This window comes from Macrobrachium rosenbergii, chromosome 28 (genome assembly GCF_040412425.1).
Source record: "Macrobrachium rosenbergii isolate ZJJX-2024 chromosome 28, ASM4041242v1, whole genome shotgun sequence".
Lineage (NCBI taxonomy): Eukaryota > Metazoa > Arthropoda > Malacostraca > Decapoda > Palaemonidae > Macrobrachium > Macrobrachium rosenbergii.
In genome coordinates, this window is record NC_089768.1 from 27,220,001 (window position 1) to 27,245,000 (window position 25,000).

General features: G+C 37.4%; 1 protein-coding gene across 2 annotated transcripts in view; it reads right to left on the reverse strand.

Moving 5' to 3' along the window:
- Pde6 (phosphodiesterase 6) overlaps positions 1 to 25,000 on the reverse strand; it is a 370,807-nt gene that overhangs the window by 136,494 nt on the left and 209,313 nt on the right. The gene's annotated exons all lie outside the window — the stretch shown is intronic.

Sequence of the window (25,000 nt, forward strand, 5' to 3'; positions counted from 1 at the left end):
GCATCCTGGAGTGGAGTATTTTGTGTTCTCAGCTTGTTTAGGTTACGTTGCTCAAGCTGTCAGCCTATGCACTAAAGTAAAAAAATCTTAGTAATGATGGCGAGTGAGACACTGCACGTTGTAAGCAGTCGATAGCAGTTGAGGCAGCAAGAAAAGAAAATACTAAGCGTTTAATAAAATTAGGTATTGCAATAGCTATATGCATTCAATTGCTTGTTATGAAATAAATTAACTATGGTTAAAGAATGGGAAATTACTTATAATTTCCACTTGAGCTCAGCAAAATGAGCCAGACAAGCTTGAATTTCAAGTCAGTGACCTCGATGGACTTGTTTCTTATGGATAATAATAATAATAATAATAATAATAATAATAATAATAATAATAATAATAATAATAATAATAATAATAATAATAATAAGATGAGTTAGGTTTGCTGATGAGCTTCATATTGTATTCCAAACAATTATACCTTCAATCTTTGTTGAAGGAAGCGGAAAGGCAAGAAATTAAAATAGTATATAGGCCTAAATCTTTACCCAGCGGGGAAAAGTGTTAATCCGAGTCCGAAACGAATGCATTCTCTTTCCGGTTTGTTTATAGGCTTATCCCTTTACGTAGATTTGAATTTATTTGCCCAAGTGGATTTCATGGGCGACGTTCACCCTCTCTTGCTCTTTCTTTCTCTTATTCAGTATTGTGTATTCATCCAGTTTTATAAAAACAGTGAAAGAAAGGAACATGTAGACCTACGTGAAAGTTTCTCGATCTCGTAATGGATAAGTATGTTGCATTTCGTGCTATAGTATTCATATCCAATCTGATAATGGTGAGAAAGTATGAAATGGTGCAATAATTAAGGCTTGTACTTAGATTTAAGGGGAGGTTCATCATGATGTTAAACGTGGTTGTTTTCCCATGTACTAAGCTTAACTTCCCAATCTATGCCACCGTTCGAAATGCATATACATTATCTAATCTAACTTTGTGCTTCAGTTTTCTCATACAATACTTTTCAATGTCGGTTAAGCCGTCGTCTCCAAGCTTTTCAATATGTATATAGGGTGAATGATGCGAGAAATTGGAAAATCCACAATAAGTTTACATATAAAGTTGTACGATAAGAGTGGCTAGTGTTTGCTGGTGATTGTGGGTAACGAAGAGAAGCCGTAGAAACTAGTGAACGTTTGAAATATTTGTAAGGAAAGAAAGTTGAGAGTAAGTGTGAGCAAGAGTAAGGGTATACGGGCAAACGGAAATCGGAAAGATGGAGCGATAAATGTTCAGCGCTTGGTGGAGGAATGGAAACGGTAGATTAATTTAGGTATTTGGGAGGCAGCCAGGTGTGTGCAGAAGGGAAGAGGTTTGGAGTGTTTATTGACGTCAAGGTTGGATTGCATGAAGGGATTGATGAGGCAACTCTTAGTTACAGAAGTAAAATGTTGATGTTAAATTCTAAACGGATAAAAAGATTGAAGCTGTTGTGATGAGCTGTTTAGATCAGTTCATGTGCGTAAAAAGGAATGATGAGAAATTTAAATAAACGTGAAATAGGGCAGAGGTGTTTTGATTGAAGGATTGACCATGCGTTTTTAGATGGAGGTTTGACAGTGGGGTTGTGAAAAACGTATTATTTGTACTATTTGTTATTAGGGAGGGAGAGACGACGGCATGTAAAGGGATGGGCAGATGGAAAGGAAAAGGTATTTGGAAAGAACGGCCTTAGTATGTAAGAAGCTCGAGAGTGCTTGCATCGTACATGGGCGAATGGTACGGTATAGGTTTGACCCTTCTGTGTTGGAGTATGATGTGGCAAATGTTGTGGAGGTTTTCTGCACATGGGTTCATCCGCGAGTCAGCAGTTGAAGTGTGTATGTTACAATGGCTGATGATGTTTTTACTTTAGTCACCTTCAGTTGAGGAAAATGTCGATGTCGAACAAATTATATATATATATATATATATATATATATATATATATATATATATATATATATATATATATATATATGCGTATATATATATATATATATATATATATATATATATATATATATATATATATATATATATATATATATATATATATATATATATATATATATATATATATATATATATATAATTGTGTGTATGTATGCATGCGTATAAACATCTATTGTACAGTATGCGTAAAATACATACATTTACATTAAGAAGTCTGACATAGAATTTGCAGTTTCAGATGCTGTTCTTTTGAAGTCGAACGTCCAGTTGTAGTGCTCCTTTCTTTGAAGATTTCAGTATTTCATCTCGTCTTTTTTTTAATTTTTTTTGATTCCTTCTCATGATAAAAGTTATATTTTTTAACCCTTAGGCCATCAAACAATTTGGGGCTGAAAAGGAAATATATATAACATAAAAGGAAATTATGAATCTTGTGTGGCTGTTGTTACTTTGATCTTAACCCAACAGTAAACTGTTCTCTTCATGAGTTTTACCTGACGCATGCGCATATTGAACATGTAGTGTTAAAAACTGCTTGAAAGTGGAAGCGCAATTAGTCACGCTGTTAGGCTCGTTAATGAGTCTTCCTCTGTGGGGCTGCAAATGAAAGGCGTGTGCGGGAAGTCGTTAAATGTAAATGGCACCTTTTGGTGGAACCTTTTTTTTTGGGAAGAAGTGTAACTTTAATCTGTCAGCTGATAAAAGCATCGTTAAGAGACTGCAATTGCAAAGCAATACCAGGCTTCGCGTTCATGTGCGAAACAGTTTTATACTGTATTAAAAGATTCCGAGCGTTTAGGTGTTATAACACATGAACATGTTTTTTTCATAATTGGTAGGAAAAGGTTTTAAGTAAAGTTCCTGATGTGTTGTTTCAAGTTAACTTCCTGATATGTTGTTGTGAAGTTCCGTCGTTGAAGCTTGACTTTCTAATAGCTGGAAATGAACAGCCATCATCATACGCGTGCGGCTTTCTTTACCGCAAGGAAAGGACAGAGAAATCTGTCCATTTCTGTTAAGCACGTGAGAGTTGACCCAACGTGAACCCAATTGGCTCTTATCAGGCTCCTCTGTCGATTTTGTGACAAGGGCGAAGGAAGAAATCAATAGAGCTAAGCCCTTTCTGACACCGTCCGGCCCGGTCCGCTGGGAAAAATAAATAAATAGAATATATTCCTGGGGGAAGAGTGCCAGAAATTGACTCGTCTTAATGTCACGAATTTTTTTCAGACTGTTGTTTGTGTCATATGTAAATCAGTCCAGATGAAGGAAGGATGAACGTAGAATAAAAATAAATATATGCGTTTTGACGTGTTTGTTTTATGCGCAATTGCACACGTGCACTCAACCTGAAATATGCGTTTCGTATACGTATTGAAACATATTTTTTGTATACATTAGGTATAATTGATTACGATATTTTTGCAGACAGGATTGCGCCTGCATCAGTAGGTAGTAACAGTTGGAAAATATGTGAATGAAATTTTTTTGAGATCTGAAAATCATCGAAAAACATTAAATATTTTATATAGTATTTTTTTTATGGAGTGTGATGCTCCATAATGTTGCTGCCTCTATCTTTATGCTGGTATACTTTTCATGTTTCTTTTTGAGAGACAGAGAAAGAGTGAGATTTGAGCTTAATTTACGGATGTCTTACAGCTCGAGTTGTTTTAGCGTAATGCTTAAGGTAAGCTTTCATCCTCTTAATTCTTTGGGTAACATGAGATGTCGCGTTTGCCCATTTCGTTCTGCGAGACAGTGCTGAAAATCAACGCTGATCAGCTACTTTTTCGCGTTCTCAGTCGGATGTTCAGATACCTATTGTTTTCTCTGGCGTGGTGATACTTTATAATGGCCATTTGTATCTACTGCGGAAGTGCGTTGGTGCAAAAGAGAGAGGCTCTGATTACCATCAAGGGACCGACTTTACTGCAGATGTCATTACAGTCGTTATGTTAGGCAGTCGTCCCATGACACCGTACCTTTGCATGTAGCGAGGATCTGCTACGTAGTTCGTATAGCGTACTGTAGATAGTATCGAAGTTTTTGAAATTTAGACGGTGAAGAATGAGTGCATCCACGATGTTCTTTTACGAAAAATTTTACTATACTTAAAAATACTGACAACTTCGATTGCGGTACATGAAGGGACATACAGAAGTGATTTAAAAGTAAGTGAAGATACAAGTGTGAGCCACACAGTGTTTGACGAAGATTTACTTTTTACGTCATCGCCAACAATTCGTTTGTATCTTTTTCACAGTATATCGAATAATTTATGCGGGCAATACTGTAATGAAATTTGGGTACCGGTATTGATTGCGCTTTGTCGCCAGTGGCACGGGACCACCCTCTCCTTTTAATAAATAGTTTGACTAATAGCGGGTAAAATGTTATTATTATTATTATTATTATTATTATTATTATTATTATTGTTATTATTATTATTAGTTTCAGTATTGAAGATGCTTTGGGTACTCTTACTAGAAAATGGGTAAATTTCACTTTATAGTTTTGTTTTGTTTTGTCATATATTTTTTCCAGAATCGAATCAAAATAATGTGCTTGTTCAAGTATGTAGTACATTTATAGGCTTCTGTTATTGTAAGTGAGACAAAATCCTTATATTACACTCTCAGGTTGCAGATTGAATATTTCGATAATTAAATGAAATTTGAAATACGTTACTTGATAGGCCATATGCAAATGGGAAACAGTTAAATGCGTAATTATTTAGTAAAGGTAACATGGAGAATTGAAGAAGTTTTAGTACAGGTAACATGGAGAATTGATGAAGTTTAAGTAAAGGTACCATGGAGAATTGATGAAGTTGATTCAAGCGTACAAGAAAATAACTAAGTGCTGTAGTGCATTGCATCTTTTTGTGTAATACTTGTTCATGACTTATTACTGAAGGACCTTTTTTTATTTTGATTTTACTTGCAGTAAGATGGTTGGTATTGAACATATAGTTACTAGTCTTTAGTAAGACAATTTAAGAAAGTTCGATACTTTGATTAGCCTGTACGTGACGATTTTGACCACAGCACGATACTCATCACACGGAGCATATTTCCTTCGTAATTGAAATATATGTCATCATTTACTGTTGGAAAGCTTTTCGTCATTCATATGGGACAAGGAAATGACATGGAAGCACAGAACGCAAGAGAACAGGCAAGGAAGCAGCCAAATGCAGGGTGCTGGCTTGGCTCATCTGAGAGAGAGAGAGAGAGAGATACTAGCCTCCTGCCGGAACGCCATCAGCATACCTGAAACTAAGTCCTCAGTGCAAAATTTGTGAAAATGGTCAAGTTTCCTATTCCAGCTGTTCCCATAGCGTGGTGCGCTGTAGGCATTACATAAGGTTCTGTGCAGCGTCTCTTGGGTCCTTTGTTGCAACCCCTTTCATTCCTTTTAATGTACTTCCGTTCATATTATCTTTCTTCCATCTTACTTTTCACCCTCTCCTAACAGTTGGTTCATAGTGCAACTGCGAGGTCTTCCTCCTGTTACACCTTTCAAACCACCTTTACTCTCTATTTCCCTTCCGTCGCTGAATGACCTCATAGGTCCCAGCGCTTGACCTTTGGCCTGAATTTCATATTCCTGTTCCGTATCCCAACTGCGTTTATTAAGAATTTGTACTATAGCCACCTCCCCTAAGATATCTGTGATATGCTGTTGTTCTTAGTACTTATGTATCTTCAAGTTATGCTTGCTGCTTGCTTTGCTAATCTTCATAATCCTTATGCAGTTCTGGTGCCAGTGTTCGTGGCATTGCCAAGGATGTGTATGGCTGTTAAATCAAAAGTGTATATATAATGCTCTTCTTTAACGGACCCAAAGTTTTTTATTTTATATAGTTTTGTGCTGTGTGTATGCGTGACTAATTCTGTTGTGAATTTTATCTACAAAATTTGTTGAAGTTTTTATAGTGACGTAAGCTCACTTAATTAAGGTACATTGCAGTTTTGTCGGTGTCCTGAAACTAAAATAGCTATCATGTTTTTCGTAACAACACTGAATTATTCAACACGTACAGTTCTAAAATGTCTTCCCGTGAGCCGCCTTCTCCAGTCTTGAAACACGACGTAATCATACGTTGGCCTTTTACCTGATGACCCATTTCGGTTACCAAAGTGCTCTTGGGTCCCATAACCTCCTTGGAATGGGTACTTGCGTCGGTATTCCTGTGGTCGCTTTAGAACCTCCCTTCCTCAATTATACAGGTCGCATAAAATTTGTCCCCCGTCTCAGAAAGGGATGCAAGTTTAAAATCAATATTAATTCATTTCGTCATGAAAACAATTTTTTTTTAAGAAAATATTCATTGAAAGTCTTCTCCGTAGGAAAGTAGTGCCGTCTGTGCACTTCATGCGGTGCACTGTAGGCATTACTTAAAGGTTCTTTTCAGCATCCCTTCGGCCCTTAGCTGCAACCCCTTTCGTTCCGTTTATTGTACCTCCGTTCATATTCTCATTCTTCCATCTTACTTTCCACCTCTCCTAACAACTGGTTCATAGTGCAACTGCGAGGTTTTCCTCCTGTGACACGTTTAAAGCTTTTTACTGGTAATTTCCGTTTCATACTTGAATGACCTCACACATAGGTCCCAGCGCTTGGTCTTTGGCCTTAATTCTATATTTTATTTTTATTTTTAGCGTCTACAAGCGATATGGTTGTTGGCCTGGAAAACAAGATTGTTCAGTATGCCGATAATACAACACTTGTGGGTGTAGTCAAGTCTCCACTTATGAGAAATGAAGCTTCCCTCAGCCTCAGTCGGGACATGGACCGGATCAGAGAATGGTGTAGTCGGTGGGGTACGAGGCTGAACTCCAGTAAAACGAAAGCACTATTGATTAGCAGATCTCGTACAGATTTTCCACCCCAGCCTGTCCTTCAGGTGGATGGAGCTTTGCTGAATGAGTCTGAAGCTTTAACTATTCTAGGTGTAACTTTTGACTCACATCTAACTTTTGAGAAACATCTGATGAAAGTTTTAGCAAATGCCGCACATAAGTTAGGCCTTATATATTTATAACAGTGATAAAATCAGTGCAACCTGTTTTGGGTCATTTGTACTTCCTTTGCTGGAATGCTGTTCTCCGGTGTGGGTGTCTACTTCTGCCAGAGATTTATATCTTTTAGGTAGAGTGGTTCGTGGTGATAGGTTTCCGTTTCCTAATAGTAGCAGTTATGATTGGACCATCGACGGATGGTCTCTTGTTTGTCACATCCTCATAAGTTGTATTTCAACAGAGATCTTTCACATTCCCCATTGATCCCTGGTCCAATTTATCTGCCGAGATCAACCAGATTCGCTGAACAGCAACACCAATGTGCAGTAAATGTGCCTCACTGTCGAGCTTCTCAGTTCCAGAGGTCCTTTATTCCTCACACCACTGGACTGTGGAACAGCCTCCCTACTGAGGATGTCGTGCAGTTGGAACTTCAGAAGTTAAAGTTTAATACTTATTTATTTATGTATCTATTTATTATTTTTTTTTCTTTTTTTTGATAAGTGGGATGTCTTCTTTCTGTATTGCTTTACTTTCTCTTAATTCTTCGAAATGAACACCACATTCTTTGGAAGCTTGAATTTCAAGTCAGTGGCCCTTGTGGGCTTGTTCCATATGAATGGGTTTCATCTACTGAATAATAATAATAATAATAATAATAATAATAATAATAATAATAATAATAATAATAATATTCTATTCTACTGAAAGTCTTATTCATTCCCGCGAAGCAAGCGTAGGAGCAGGCTTGATTCAGTTTTTTCTCCAGCCGGCAGTGATTAAAAAGTCATCAACTAAACACCAGTTAACATATATTATTTTTCAAGTGACCAAACTCATTTATACATGCATTTTAATAATGTCATAAAAGTCCTACGTAGGTCATGGCCCTTAGCATAACTTACGATACGACATTTTCATCCACATTACTCTTGATTTATAACTGACAATTTTCTTAACGTCCCATGATTTACAGTAAAAAAAAACCAGCTTTACTTGATAAAAGAATATTAACAGTACTTTTAAGGAAGAAATTCTAGAAGATTTTTATCACGACAGTTACCTTATATAACGTGTTTTTTTTTTTCCTTCATCGCTAGCTCTATTTTGATCGTTTCTTTGTACTCGGCTTAAAAAAAAAGAAACTTTTCTGATCTTCACCGACGTCTCATTTCCTCTACGTTTTATTCGAAATGACTGTAAAACACAAACACATGCACTTATATGTTTTATATATATATATATATATATATATAATATATATATATATATATATATATATATATATATATATATATATTATATATATATATATATATATATATATATATATATATATATATATATATATATATATATATATATATATATATATATATATATATATATATATATATATATATATATATATATATATATATATATATATATATATATATATATATATATATATGTAGGCCACGGGCCTAGTAAAACTGGAAAGCTATTAACACTGGAGTCACCCCCTTACAGTGGGAGAAGCCATGTTCTTATTTCAAAAGTGCGCTGTTTCCCCTGTAACATGTTGTAGCTGCTAAGAAGACAACAGTGCCACCTATAAATAACTATTGAGTTATGGATAAACCCCCTGTGCAGAAAATTTCCACAACCTTAGCTATTCCATGCGCCTTACCGGAAGGCTCATCAGTAGTGCGTCAACCCCCTGCACAAACTCCACCATATTGCATCCACTCGGACTTCCTGCAAGAATTTGCATCCTCGCTCTGACTTTCTTTATATAGGGAGCTTCGTTTCCAACGCCAAATATCCAAGTATGCCATTTTCACTCACGTATCATCTTCACCAACTTATTGTCACCTGAAGCATCTCAAAATCACTGGCCATATATCCACTTAAACTAACCTCCAAATTTCTCTTTCGTTTACGGCTTATGCCACATAAACAGTTGACCCAGATAGCTCCGTCTTTTTTTTCTTTCACGCGAAATTTTCCATGCTACCTAATTCTGTCACCTGTTCTGTGATTAACCTCGTTTATGATGCTAACATCATCCGTAATTTAATCACAAATGCTTGTATGAATCAACCACTTCAGTCTGCCACCGTTCTTATAAACATTCATTGGTCTGTCTTCAAGGTTTTCATTTCTCCTCATAACCATACTCTCCCCAATTCTCTCATCTGGCTAAGATTTTCAAACTTTGACTGGGTTCTGAAGTTTCACCTTCAGTGTCGTCAATCAACGCTGTATCGTCTACAAACTTCAGCCATTCCACGCTCCATTCACGACTCATTTTCTTATCTCACAACTTGCACTGACGCCTACAGTCCTTTCTCTAGCTTCTTGTTTCACACCATCCATAAAGGCATTGAAAATGTAGACACACGTACACACGCTTCTCTTTCATTGTAAAAGTTCACAGGCTCACAGTTGTTCAGTATCTTTCCGTATTGTCTCTCTGTTCATTATTTCATAAAGTTTCCTTACACGTATGCCCTGAATAGCTTTTTCCCTTCATTTTCCACACTTCATATGTAACTATTTCATAATAAACATTTGGCTTGACCATCCTCTAAACCCCGCTTTGTTGTTTCTCGTATCCTTCCCCGTCAGCTGTCTTAATTTCTCACTTAAAATCCTACCATACATATTTTCTGTTACAACAGATAATATTATGCCCGTGTAATCCATGCAGTTGTTTCTGTCACCTTCCCTTTTAAACAGCGAGGCAACTATACTAATGTGGAATGGAATCTTCTTCATCACCTATACCATACATGTACAGTACGAACCCTTGTCAGCCATTCAGCCTCGCTATCACAGTAACACTGTTGTACCTCAATATCGCGGTTGTAATCCGATCTGCTCCTGCTGTCTTTATGTTCTTCAGCCTCTTAATTGCTTTCTTGACGGCCTCACCTGTCACTTCCACAAGTAACTTCAAAGTTTAGTTAATCCTTACATCGTTCAATAAACCTTCTAAAGTACTCATTCCATCGACGGTGGATCTTTTCATTTGCATATTTTAGTCTGAGACCCATTCATTTATTAAGCAGTGCATTTACTTTCCAGTAGAACGACTTATTCTCACAAAAATTTTTGGCAGCCCTCACCCTCTCTGTTTTCATCACTTGCCTTCTTTTTCTCCCATTGTCCTCCTGTCAGTCCTGTCCATCATCCAGTATACCTGCACATGATCTCTTCTGTTATGCAACAGCACCTCGGAAAATGTCCCTTTTTTCCGCTGAACTTTTTATTCATGCTTCCCACTAGTTACAGTTTTTATACCCTCTTCCTATCTCCTTATACCCACTAAGTAGCTAAAGTTTCCATTTTTCCATCTTGTAACAAATTAACTGTCATAATTATATTCTCCTCTGTAACACACCCAAGCTCGTTTAAAACCTAAAACTTGCTCTCTCTCTCTCTCTCTCTCTCTCTCTAGTTTCTCGTTGGATGGGTCGACACCGTTCTCAGCTAGCACTTTGCTGGCCCACGTTCGAGTCTCCGACCGGGCAATGAAGAATTAGAGGAATTTATTTCTGGTGAGAGAAATTCATTTCTCGTTGTAATGTGGTTCGGATTCCACAATAAGCTGTAGGTCCCGTTGCTAGGTAACCAGTTGGTTTTTAGCCACGTGAAATAAAATCTAATCCTTCGGGCCAGCCCTAGGAGAGCTGTTAATCAGCTCAGTGGTCTGGTTAAACTAAGGTATACTTAACTCTCTCTCTCTCTCTCTCTCTCTCTCTCTCTCTCTCTCTCTCTATGAAAACAGGGTGTGTGTATGTATTCGGGTAAGTGTGCTTTTTATATTTTTTATTCGCACTCGACCACACGTGCGAACTCAGTTAGGTAACTGAACATGTAGGATGATGAATTCATAACATCTCTCTCTGCTACCATTTTAAAAATGGCCGAAATACGACCGAGAACGTAATAAAACCCGAACACGAGCTCGACGTATCCAGAAGCTTATTCCAGTGTTGCTACGGTCAGCAGTAAGATATTTTATGGCCGTTATGATAGCGCATTGTGGTTTCGGGAAACAGACCTTTTGCGCTCTGGAATTATCTCCTGGAATGGCGCGTTTACCCGCCATTTTTGTTAAGAGGCCTGGGTCGTCGTTAAAGGCCCCGAGGACGTCGTTAGAAGAAAACGTACCCTTATCTTTTGAATCACAAATTTTTAATGCTAAATATAGTTTTTTTTTTTCTCGGAATATGGCATCGGGATCCTCGTAACATAAGTATATAACATCGCGCCATTGGCTGTTGAAATTCTGGTCGTTTTCGTGATCAAAGTTTCTTGCTGTTTTCTTTGCTCGTTCACCTTAGCTAAAAGCGTGTGAGCTTATCTGGTCGAGGTTTGTATGTCGTCTTTCTGTATGTATGCATGTATGTATGTATGTATGTATGTCTTACGTACAATTCTCACACGTCGAATTCTCCAGACCCACTCTATCAGTTTCGACCGATCTTGGGTGAAAACATCTATAAGTAAAGGGGGTCCGAATGTGGTCCTTAACCCCCTTCTAAGTGGAAACGGGATGGATAATTTAAAAATCTACTTTAAAACTTATGGGTCCAGAAATCACAAAACATTTAGAAAGCATCCCAACTTTATATATATTCCCGTAGGGTAGATTCAAGTTTATACCAAACATAGCTACAGGGATCGGGGCGGGTCCCCAATAGTTGTTATTCAATGTTTTATATTGGACTATATAATATGAAGGAAAATCTTGGTCATTCACAAGAAAGTGTAGCAAGGTAGCTCAGTTGAATACAGTGCTCCATGGGCCTCATGTTTTTATTTTCTCTATTAATGAGACGATTAAAGAATAAGATTTGGTTGCTCAGTAGTATATGTACATTTCTGTGAAGATTTGCTTCAGAGGCTTCGATCCATAGCCGAAATGTATTAGAGGATGAAAAGAGAATTATTTGCTGATTAACAGTGATAAGAATGAAGACTTCGATATCCTTTCATTCACAAACGTTTATTCTACTAAATATACGAAAAGAACGGGGAAACATTTAATGACATGCAAAGTCACTGGGGTAAGGGTAGCGAGCAATATTACTGGTCACGTATTAATGTACTTTCAGGTTATAATTGTACTGTATTTATATAGTGTTAACTTGAACGGCTGTAAATACGTACCTTTCTATACTATATGTACATAGTAACTTAAACTACTGTATATAACTTTTGTGCACACAACAAAAAAATGTACATGCACGTTTCTTCCCTTTTGAGGGTGATTTTAATATGTGCTCCATTGCAGTTTTAAACAAGTACTATTTTATACCTTGGCTGCGATCTACAACAGTCGACTGTTTGTCAGATACACGAGCCGAAGGAGGTATCTTAACCACTAGACAGCGGTCGTTATGTGTATCAAGATCTATGCATGTAGTGAAAAGTAGTGTAAAACGTAAAGGAATAAATGAAACGAAGGTGGAAACCCGTCAAAGGCAAATTTTCATAGTTCAGATGTTGCCTAAAAAAAGTGAAACGTAAGACAACAGATATCTGTAAAGAAAGCGTGAACAGAAAAATCGAAATTACCAGACAAGTAAAGATAAAAGCGACGAGTAAGAGAGAAGCAGAGTAAAGAAGGCCTGGGCCAAGAACTGGGCGGGTGCGGGGAAGGGATGAAGATATATTTTCCGGCGGTAAGAAGCGATAAAAGCAGGTTTACAGCCCAAGAACATTATTCATACGCCTTTATGAATCTCGCGTTCGAGAAGGAATGGGAACCATTAGCTTCAGATGCAGAAGAGGGGGGAAAAAGGAAATGAGAAACCTCAGAAGAGATAGAGTGTAATCCAGAATTTATGACTTTAGTTTTTTTGATTTATTAAAATAAGGAAGTGAATTTGCTTGTGAGTTGGAGTAATTAATTTAGATGAATTATTTTCATCTGGTTACTATTCAGACTTTGAATGTTTGCTTGAGTATTCAGACTTTGTAGGCTTTGATTGTAGGCTTTGATGATTTAATAATTTTTTGTAGTAAATGAGCAAAAGGCGAGAATGATAATTGATGTTTCTGTTGCTGGAGAGGAAAGAGTACACTGTCTAGAAGATGAGGAAAGAGAGACGAAAATTGGAATACAGAAGAGAGGAAAAGACAGGACCATGCTGAAATGGTTTTGGTGTATTCATTTTAATTTTAAATAAAGAGCAAATCCTCTTATTTTGATGAGTTAGGTAGAGTTCAGTATGAATTTTATAGAAATTGCTATAGAACGTAATTAAGGAACTAGTTGTAAGAAACTCGACTGTTAGTCGAAAGGAGACATCAACCTTAAGGAGCATTGTTCTCCTTTCTGTCGTAATCTGTGTTTATTTGTGTTTATATAAGTTACCGTGTTTACTAGTGGAATGAATGGCTATTTTCCATTTTCCCTCAGCAGACTTATGATGTTTACTGAATGTTTATTCCTTTGGTTTTTATCTGTTGCAAGACTATTCTAACATTTAGTAAGTTATGGTCAATAGTGTGGGTTATATAGAGGTAACATTAATAAACATACGTGGATGTGGATTTTGTATTCGCTTTGGTATGTAGTTCTTCATAGTGTTTTGCTTTTGTCGCTCTGTTAAAATGCCATGTGCCCTGCCACGAACTTAGTGCGTTTTACATTGAAGCTAGGAGCAGGAAAAAATTTCCAGGGTACCAAGGCAGAATTCCAAACAAATGTGTGAGGTATAGATACAAAGTTTGTACATTGCAGGTGGAAAGGGTTCTGGAAGTGGGACGAAAACAACCACATTTTGATTGAATAGATTCTGAGCTTGCGATTCCGTAATGACTCCAGGAGTAGCGTGAAGCAGTTGGAAAATCAGAATAATGAAGAGGGGACTTAACTCGTTACCATTATTACCGTATGGCGCGTTGTGATTTTCTTTATCACTGTAAGGTGCATTGTGAAGAGATAATGGTAAAGACTTAGGCAGCATTGATCATATTCCAGGATTGACTGTTATCACGAATAGAGTTGGTGCGAGGTAAAGGGCAAGATGCAGATGATGATGTACTCGTATAAAACTGTCAAACGCAGAGCTACATAAGTTGCGAATGCTCAAACACTATTTGCTCACACACACACACACACTCTCCAGTCTGATGAATAGTTGCGAAAAAATGATTTTTTTTTTGCATAATCTAAAGTTCTGATATGTAATGTGTAATAGGTTGGCATACGCAAGTTAACTCAAGTCATCAAGTGTAAGACAATACCGGTTTGAAGTTTGCTGAAGCCTTTTGCTACTCTCTGCGTATTCGGACACCTATCAACACTGTCATTTTATTATTTACACTCTCTCTCTCTCTCTCTCTCTCTCTCTCTCTCTCTCTCTCTCTCTCTCTCTCTCTCTCTCTCTCTCCTTTTGCCACTCTCTACGCATTGAGACACCCATCAACCCTTTTTCATTTTATTATTTAAATTATCATATTTGAAGCGAATTGTTTATAGGATTTGGTTGCATATAAGCCAAGAGTTACTGACATTAATACGAAACGCCCCTGTTTACTCACGCCTTTTGTTTTTTCCTAGTGTTGATTTTTTCTTATTTTCTCTTCTGTATTAGAGCGCTTTAGTAAGTGTAAGGATTTCATCGACTCTGGTAAACATGATTATCAGGTGTTATTGTTTTTTGTTTACACAATTTGATATGTTTATTTCTCCTTATACGTTTACAGAATATTATTTAAGGAAAGTTTATTTATGAAATACACTTGAGAATGCATTCCGGTTTACTCAAAAAAAGTCAGTTTCTTTCCTAAGTACACCCAATTCGTTCAATTCTTGTATATTTCGTGTAATCATTAAGTAAATAATACCCGAGGAAGAATTATTGTTTTATTATGGTTGTTTTTGTTACCAAAGATATCTAAAAGATAAAAGTGTTATCACACTCCGTCTGCTTCGATCAGCTCTGAAACAGTTTATTGAAGTGCCGGGTTGTGTGTCCATGGCTTTAGTTACGGACCATTTGCGTGGCTTGTGTTTACAAACAAAGGAAAGCAGAGAGAGAGAGAGAGAGAGAGAGAGAGAGAGAGAGAGAGAGAGAGAGAGAGAGAGAGAGAGAGAGAGGCGACCATTCGATCGATAGCGTGTCAAGAAATTTAGTTTATGTAACTTTAAAAGAATTATTGGTAACCCAATGACGATTAGTGTGATGGGCACAGTGGTGGTTGTGTGTGTGTTTGTGTATGTGTAGCTGGTAATTTGGAATTTAGCAAGCCGCCATACATGTCAGTGTATAAGGCTTGTTGTACAGAATGCTGTTTCTCATGCTATCCGTCAAGTGTCATCTTGTGTCAAGTGTGCATGCAAGCAGTAGCATTTGAGAGTGTGTGCGTACATTGCACGAAAAACGTAATGCAAAACACAAAGTATATCCATAAAGTACATACATATATATATATATATATATATATATATATATATATATATATATATATATATATATATATATATATATATATATATATATATATATGTGTGTGTGTGTGTGTGTGTGTGTGTGTGTGTAACTGAATCACGAAAATATGGAACATGATGAATATATAAATAAAGGCAATGCCACGAACTAAAGAGAAACGACGGAGGGGTGCTAGGCCTTTCGACTTACTGTCCTTTACTTAGCAGACAGTAGAGAAACGGCGGTGCTAGCACCACTCCGTCGTCTCTCTTTCCTTAGTGTCATATTTATATATGCATACATATATATGTATATATATATATATATATATATATATATATATATATGTGTGTGTGTGTGTGTGTGTGTGTGTGTGTAAAGGCTCGCGAAGGTGACCTTTGAAAAGTTGGGTCAGCTATTCGCAGGGTCCATTTTCACTGTACGCAGCAAATTGGAAAATGCTGAAACATTCGCATACCACAAGGGTCGAAGAAACCACCTTGGTGACAAGACACGGGCTGGCAAATGCGTTTTCAGCAAAGAACGTTCTAGAAGCTGAACCAGTTACAAAATCCGGTTTTGAAGGATGCTTCTTAATAATGTATGGTGTGTACGTGTACTTCGTGACGCCTCGAAGTACAGAGGCGTGTCTTGCCGATCTTTGACCTCGAATCATGTCATACAAAAGTACGTTCGTTCGTGCGTTAGATAATGAATATAATGGGAGGAACTGTTGTTCGAATTGGACTTGTGAGATCCGATTCATGTGTGTCTGAAGATGTGAGTGATTTTTCACATGGAGACTGTCCCAGAGGACTTGTGGAGTGAGTAAGAATTCTTATACGTTTTTAGACTTTGTTTTTCAGAATTGTGAACACACGGTATCTCCTGTGTCAGTGAAATGTGTGTTTCTGCAATTTTTTACATTGTATAATTTTTAATGTGACGTTTCTTCTTTCACAGGTATTTCTGTTCCACTCCATTCCTATTCATTTTTCTTCTCTCACTCCTACGAGGATGAGAGTGGTATGACATTTGAGATGACCTGTTTTAATTGATTGACGTGTTCATGTTTTGACAGATGAGTTATTTTCTGTAATTGGGGGTTTATGATTTTGGAGCATTATTTCCTTAGAAGATTTTCTGATAGTTATGTGAAACATTGGATTTCATTCTTCGTAATTTTTAAGAAGTTATTTTTCGTTGATTTTGTCAATAAAGGGTTTTAGTTTTGTACTTAGTATCTCATTCCAGTAGTCCTTAGATTTTAGTTAGGGAAAGATATAACTTATGATGCCGGCTCACGTTACTGCTATCACACAATGTCTCGGGATAAGCGAGATCAAACCTCTGTTCATAAAACAGAGACTTAAATCAAGTATAGGCTCAGAAAGGGCCGTTACATATGTGTGTGTGTGTGTGTGTGTGTGTGTGTGTGTTACCCCTCCCTTTCTCAGTAGGTTGAATTCATACATTTAAAAATGACATACCACAAACACACACACACACACACACACACACACACACACACACACACACACAGATACTATGGAATCATAGAGTGGGACAGATTTCATGAGCAGCTCCTTTGTAAACCTCATAAACAACCGGTCTCAGGCTGAAGCTTGAACTCGTAAAAATAACCAACTTGTTGGAACTAATTCGGTTGGGGGTTGGGGATATTGGAGGCTAGACAGATTGCTGATGTTCAAGGAGCTTAAGGCGTGCTTTTGGCGTTGTAGCCACAATCAGTAAATATCCCCCCACCATAACCGCGCAAATAGCAATATTGCTGTAGATGATTAAGGTTATACTGGGAGACAAAAGTAAATGAGATTGTATGTGTATGATTTTAGCTTTGTTGAAATGCTAATTATGTTACATCATTAAATTTAACCTTAATAATGGATCAGTTTCCCAAACATGATTGTAAGTTTCAGTAGAAAATAATGAATTGTATGAGTCTCGGCCGCTCGTATAGTCCGTCCGTCACTTGACAGGCTAAGTTTGTTTTTGCTCGTCCGCGGCACTGACTACAGAATCTCCAGTTAAAAATACATACTTCATATTGAAGGTGCTTTCGTTGCTAGAAAGTAGCATGCTTATATGTATATTTGGTGTATTTTTTTCTGTAAAGTCGGTTGCTTGAATTGTACTGCGCCTTTAAGACTTCATTATGCCTCATCATAGTTTGCTAGACTGTAGTGTTGCTGTCCTGTAAGGAATATTCTTTTCGCAAAGTGATGAATGTGCTAATTCATGTCTGAGAGAGAGAGAGAGAGAGAGAGAGAGAGAGAGAGAGAGAGAGAGAGAGAGAGAGAGAGAGAGAGAGAGAATCTGAAAATGCCTCTTACATAGGGAGGATGAGGATTACCTTGTTTAGGCCCTCCCTTATTTCATTAGGTTACGATGGTATGTATTTTGACGAAGATGAGATCGCCCACGCCTGTTGTCTTTTCCTCTCCGTGCATCTCTCGGCATCCCCGGTTTCCCGATGTTTCAATTAATGTATGCACTGTTATCACTCATAATACTCAAGTAACTGTATTTTAGATTATGGTAGGGAATATTTGCCTGAATATATTAATCAGGTTTCGCGGAGAGATATCTGCAAAAGATTTAACCAAAATCTGTTTTTGTTCGACTATCTGTAAGTTAGGTTAAATACTGTCAGTCTGTATATCATTTTGCGTAAGATTGTAGGGAGACAACACCATAATGAAAAGAAGGTAATTTTTGTGTCTGTAAATTCCCTTACTCCAACACGATTTGATTTATATGGGCTTTTATAAAATCGTTAACGAAAATGCTGACTCCCACAACATTTAAACGAAACACAGACTTTATATTAATAGACCTGCTTTACTTTTAGAATCCACCCTAACTCATCATCCGAAGATTTTTACCAATGAACAAAAGAATTTCCGTCAGCAAACAGATTTTGGGAATAATATCCGTGATGGTCTCCTTCCCCTCCCCCCCCTCCCCTCCCCTCCCTCCCCCCCTTCCCCTCCCCTTCCCCTTCCCTTCCCCTCCCCTCCCCTCCCCTCCCCCTTCCCTCCACACCCCCCCCCCTCCCCCTCCCTCCCTCCCCTCCCCTCCCCCTCCCTAGTTGCAGAAGATAGAAGGGAGGATTTACATGAGTGATGAGCGCCAGATTCATCCGTCATTTCGCTCCTGTGTGTTGGTTACCGCAAGGGATCAAGTGCTTTTATTCTGATGCTCTTTTTTTTTCAGTCCCTTCATTTATTCTCTCACTTTTCTTTACGGGGTTTCGTTTGTGTATTCGGATTAGACGTGTAGAAGGGTCGGCTGCAAGCGGAACTGCTGATTGTTAAGAACACGTTACGTTTGTGTATCATTTGTCTGCCATTACCTTCAAGTGCGATTTTGTTGAATAGTGGTTACTGTCATGATGCCAGTAAACAAGATGCTTAAAACGTTTTTATGCAGACACTTGTTACGTTTTAAATGCTTGATAGAATAAAATAAAAATATTACATCTGTGTCCTTACTGAAAACAAATCTTGGTCGTGATGTCTGTTAATTGGTTTCCTTTTTTGTCCCACGCTTTCATATCTACTCGTGAATATATTCTTGGTGATAAAGAACGATAGACCACTCTTGGGTGCTTCTGGCAGCTGTTATTCCACAGGCACTTACCCTTCAACCTCCTCCGATCTGTTCTGCTAACAATCATTGAGATGGATGATCGGGGAGGTAGTCGAGACGCCGCGTTCTATGAGCATAAAAAGATTAATACCTCTTAAAAGCACATGAAGAGTGAGAGAAGGGAGGGAGGTAAGAGAGACGCACGTGGGGAGAAGTCTTTTGTTAGAGGGAGAGAGGAGAGGAGGGGAGAAGATAGGATAGGATGGTGTTTAGTGGAAAGTTAGCAAAACTCCGCACATCCCTCCTTCGAAAGGCTTGGAGAGTAGCCGAGTGAGAAATGAGTTGGGTATAACGATACATTTTTTTTTTATGCCACGGAAGATTGACGTCAGTTGGAAGCGATTGGAAGAATGTGATTTCCTCGGAGAATTTTCCTCCATACGCCGCCGAAAGAGAGGATCAGGAGAGAGGAGAATAGTGTTGGATCGGTCGGATGGAGGGATTGAAGAGAAGGGGTTAAGCGCATGAAACTGTCAGGCTGCGGTATATGAAAATTAATTGTAAAACGGATTAATACCAACTTAATAAAGCGAGTCGAAAGTTTGTAAACCTGCTCCAGTCATTTATATATACTTAGTAGATCGCCCTTTAATGTAAAAGCCGATGGGACGGTTAATTCAATAATCTTATCTGGCCCGAGGCATGAAGAAGCAGGATGTGCATTTCAAAGTTGGGCAAATTGGAAAGGAAAGCTCCAGATTGTGCAACACAGTGTTTGTCGATCTTTGCAGTAGGCTACTGTGAGAGAGTGTGTAATTTCTTTTGTATATACATACCGTTATATATATGCATTATTGAAGCGTATTTAAGCTTGTCAATGGCCTTTATACTTGCACAAATGTGTAATCAATTGTCGGTGAAGTGTGAAGCGATTAAGGGGGCCAGTTTGAGTGTGAACGAGGCGAGTAAGGGAAGCATTGTAATCTTCTAGATAAATAAAATGCTAATTTGTCTTATTAAATACTCTAGACGCGTAGCTAGTTCTAGAACAAATTAAAAGATAATTCCATACCGCAGAAAACGTAATGTGTATCAGTAGCTTTTCCCCTTTGTAACAAGAATATTGTACGTTTATGCGAAATTACTTAAATGTTGCCGTCAGTTTGACAGGAAGGGGTCAATAGTAAGTAATTCTATAATATCTCTATTCGAGAATTAAAAGATGATACTGTTTTGTAAAATCTTAGGTGTTTTAGAGCTGTAGTTAATTATATTTGGATCACTAGATTTTTATTTATCGTTCTTATTTAATTTCAGTGATTTGTCGGAATAGCGTATAAGTGCTTAGTGAATGATGTCAGTTTGAAAAATACCCTCATCTAGGCCATTTCCAACTTTCCACATTTCTTGGAGGAAATTCTATTAGCATTCATTCAAAGGTTTTCGATGCCTCAATCTCGGCGAGTAACAAAATTAAGGAATATCTCACAATTCCCTTTGGAATCATATATCAGTACCCTTTCATGAGGCTGAGTGATAGATCGGCGAGTGAATCTTTAATCCTTGTAAGCGATCACAAAAGCTGTCAAAGAATTTCCACGTGGACAACCTTCGCTTTCGCGGAAATCTCAATTTCCGCAGAATGCGCCGGGGGAATTTGTTTTATGAAAGACACAAATCCTTCTCATTATCGTCAACCCATTTGCGATATAATAGTTCCCCCCAAAAATGTCTGATCCTTTGCCACGCAAGGAAATCTCACTTAATGCAGTAGTCTTTTCGACATTATTGAGGGATTTTCTCTGCAGAGTGGCCCGTATTGGCACCTTGCATATCTCTTCTGGGGGATCTTTCCCTAAAGTGATTATTATTATTATTTTTGTTCAGAAGATGAACCATATCCATATGGAACAAGCCCGCAGGGGACACTTGACTTGTAATTCAAGCTTCCAAAGAATGTGGTGTTCATTTGAAAGAGTGTAATAGGAGATGCAAAAAGAAGAGATCAGCTTTTAGAAAAAGGAAAATAAATTTACAAATTAATAAGTATATAGATAAAACTGTAAGTCAATATTAAAATACAAGGATTGTTTTATGGTAGTATTATGTTGCTTCTTCGCTTGAACTTTTGGGGTTCCTATTGCACAGCATCCTCAGATACGTTATTCGAGTTACGGAAGGGAGGTGCTAACTTATCAAAGGTGTTATCAGGACAGGTAACCTAATAATGCTCTTCCTTGTCGCTTGCGTGCAGGTGCTGTATTGTCATTTTCATTTGAATCATTAAGTAATAACCACATCAGTATTTCACATCTCTTAAGTATAATGTTTTATTTCTTAACACGACGTGATACCACAAGAAAGAATACCACGAAGATAGTAATTGTCCCAAAGGTTATCCAAGACAGGTACTCGAATTAAAATTTCTAATTTTTTTCCTGACAGACTGTTCACGTAATAAGCAGCTTTGTGTGATTGGGAAGGGGATTACGAGTCATCTTTTCCGGAAGCATTAATATGTATTATCTTGTAATCCTCCGCGACTTACAAAATGTCTGAGCAGCGTTTCTGTCCACACGTCAGAAGGGAGAAAGGGCGGATGTTTTTGATAAGCGAGGAGACAGAGAAAAGATGGAGGAAGGAGGGAAGGAAACATTGAAAAGGAAAATCTGAAGTAATTTAATGGGGTGCCTAGTTTTAAGGGACTAAAGACTCTATTTGAATTCTCATTTAGAATTATTTACGGTTTAGTAGAAAGGGTCAGGACAGAAATCTCGTAAGGGATTATTTACAGGCTTAGGAATGAGTTATGTAAGCAAATTGTACTTTCTTTTATTATTTCTAGGAAAACAGTTTTTTTTCCCATTTAAAGTAAAAGTAGACTTTGGTTTTGGTTTCATAGTAAGAACAATTTGGTTCAAGGTTCGGAGCTTTCTTTGACAGGGGGATGATATAAAACTTTGTGAAATATTTTCAGCTTTTATCGCATGTATGCCGAGAAGGCGATATAGAAGGCAGTAGGAGCTCATTCGGCTTGGTATTATATGTTTGTCCGGCCTGCCTAGAGAAACTTCTTAGAAATGAGCGTTTTAATTATATTGTATTATCATGGGAAGGTTGTTTCGGCGGGGCTAGTGAACAGGGGTATTCCCTAGGGATAAAATTTAGTTTTTAATATTATGACTATACAGTACATTAATGGGTCTCAAAAAAGTTGACCTGACCTGAATTCATTTTTATACCATATATTTTATGCGTTTTTGCCTTCTGATTGCCAGCTTTTCCGTATAATTTAAAGTAAAGCATAAGTATTGAAGACTGTGGGGGGCATTCCTACATTACCTCATTTGGGAATTCATCGGAAAATAGTACGATACCAAGTGCATCTCGTTTCAGGAATGGTACAAAGAACGTCACTTTAACAGCCTGAGGGTGAAATCGGTTGTGCATTTATTGATTGAATCTTGTTTTTTCTAACAGTTAAGACAGTTAATAAATTTACAAGAAAAATACAAGGCTTTCATTGTTCATTATAATGTGCGCTCTGCGATGGATACTTTTATTTTATTTTATGTGTATTTCAGTGTTGCCAAGGCTCAGTTCCCAGCATATGACGCGGAAACTGACATCACATTCATGATGGCCATGCATACGAAAAGTACCTTTGGATATGAGACAGAGGTCGCGTGCATCATGAATTAGGATGTGTTGTGGTCCTGTCGATATACATAGGTAATTTTGCGATTAGTAGGTAATGTGAAAACTTGTGTTGGTAGTATGATTATTACAGTTATATCTAAGAATATCGGTAGGGGACCAGGATATTGTGCGTTACGTGTACTCTGGATGAACTTTTCTTTGTGCGTTCTGCTGAAAATGGAGGGAAGGCCGCTTTTTGTTTATTCCCACTTTTGTGCGCTCCTTCAATTGAAAAATTTATTCACAAAGTTTAAATGAGAGAGAGAGAGAGAGAGAGAGAGAGAGAGAGAGAGAGAGAGAGAGAGAGAGAGTTTCACTTTGAATGTAATTTGGTTGTTGATAAAACAAGACGACGACGTAAAGTGTAGATGTGTTTGTGTCCCCGTGTGAATAATATATAATACATTCATATATATATATATATATATATATATATATATATATATATATATATATATATATATATATATATATATATATATATATATATATATATATATATATATGTATATACACACACAATATATATATATATATATATATATATATATATATATATATATATATATATATATATATATATATATATATATATATATATATATATATATATATATATATATATATATATATATATATATATATATATATATATATATGTGCATGTGTGGTGTGTATGAAAAGAATGGTAGATATAGAGGAGTAGGAAATAGGTTTGAAAAGCCATGGCGTCAGAGTATGAAAACTTTGGATAGAAATAATTTTTAACAAAAATTCATTATTGTAGAATTGTTCCATGAAATTTGTAACATTGTTTGGTGGTCTCGCATAATCTCTGTCTCCCCCCTCCCCCCCTTTCCCTGTGCTGTGACCAATCACGGTAAATGGTGGCATAAAAGAAAGGTTAATAAAACGATTTCAGTGTGTTTGATTGGTGGATGTAGTCAGCTCTCTGGCGTTGCAACGTCCAACCCCCTCCTCGCTCTCTCGCGCGCGCACGCACTTTCCAAATTACGTGATACTAACTAGCCTTTGTGGAATTAATGGGGAAAAGTGACTATTGACAGATCCATAATAGCTCTATTTGTATGTTTCGTTTTATTTGCATGGCCATAGCCATGATTATTTTTCGATATTTTTTTTTAATGTGAAAATTATGGTTATTGTTTAATCTTCTCTTACATATTTTTCTGATGCCCTGGGAGATGATGGTATTGATGAATGACACGTGCTTTAGAATTTTGCCATAGCATTATTTGAGAACCCTTTCCTTAGTGCTTATAGCCAATGGTTAAGTCCTCGAGTGATATTACTGTCATTTATAGGATCTTGTTAGGCTTTACATTGTGTTTTGGTATAAACAGCCTCCTGGGAAAATTCAGCATGTAAACAAAAATGGCAAGTTTTCTCTCTTCCAATAATGGAAATTGAGTTCCAAGAACATCATAGGAACGTATCCGTTTGGTCATCATCCTTAAGCTCTGTTGCAAGGTGGAACTGCAGCTGTCGTCCTTAGTAGTAACGCCCTTGTTTTTCATTAACTCAGCATCTGCGTCCTATCTACATTGCACGAAGCCAGATTGCTCAGTACCAGAGGTCCTTCATGTCCGTCACTCGGATGGTTTTCTAGGCATTGTCTTTTCATGCTAACGTTTTATCGTTACTTTTCTGTTCGGGTTTGGCAGTGCTTCCTGTTGAGGAAGATGAATTGGAAGGTATTGACCTTTTACGCCTGTCCGTTAATATTAGCAGCGATAAAAAACAAAAATCTTACCTTCCAACTTCACAGGAAATCTTCGTACCTTTGTTTTTAAAAGAACTATTAATATTAAAGTCCTGTTCAATGGCAGTTCAGCCTTTATTGCATTTGACTTTAATTTCATCACTTCTGAGCCTTTTATTTCTTTTCTATTTCTTCCCCTCTGTTTCATTTCCGCTTGTCAATGGTGGGCCTGGACAGATTCGATGAATGTAAACTCATTCAGAACAGCAACCTTGAAGATAACTGTCAAATGGTTTGACGGTTCAGCGTCCATTGATTGACTTTGGGAAGCCCTGCTGTGTAGTCGATTATAACGTCCACTTCGTAATATGGAGTGGAGGGAGTGAGAGGCTCACGATTTGTCTCTAGAGAGGCTCGCCGTTAATCTAGAGGTTCTTTATTCTAAAATAGTTAAAAGCTTTTGAGAAAAGGAAGGATCTCCTGTGGGTGGCTCTTAGTTCGGGTATGGGTGTTTCTTA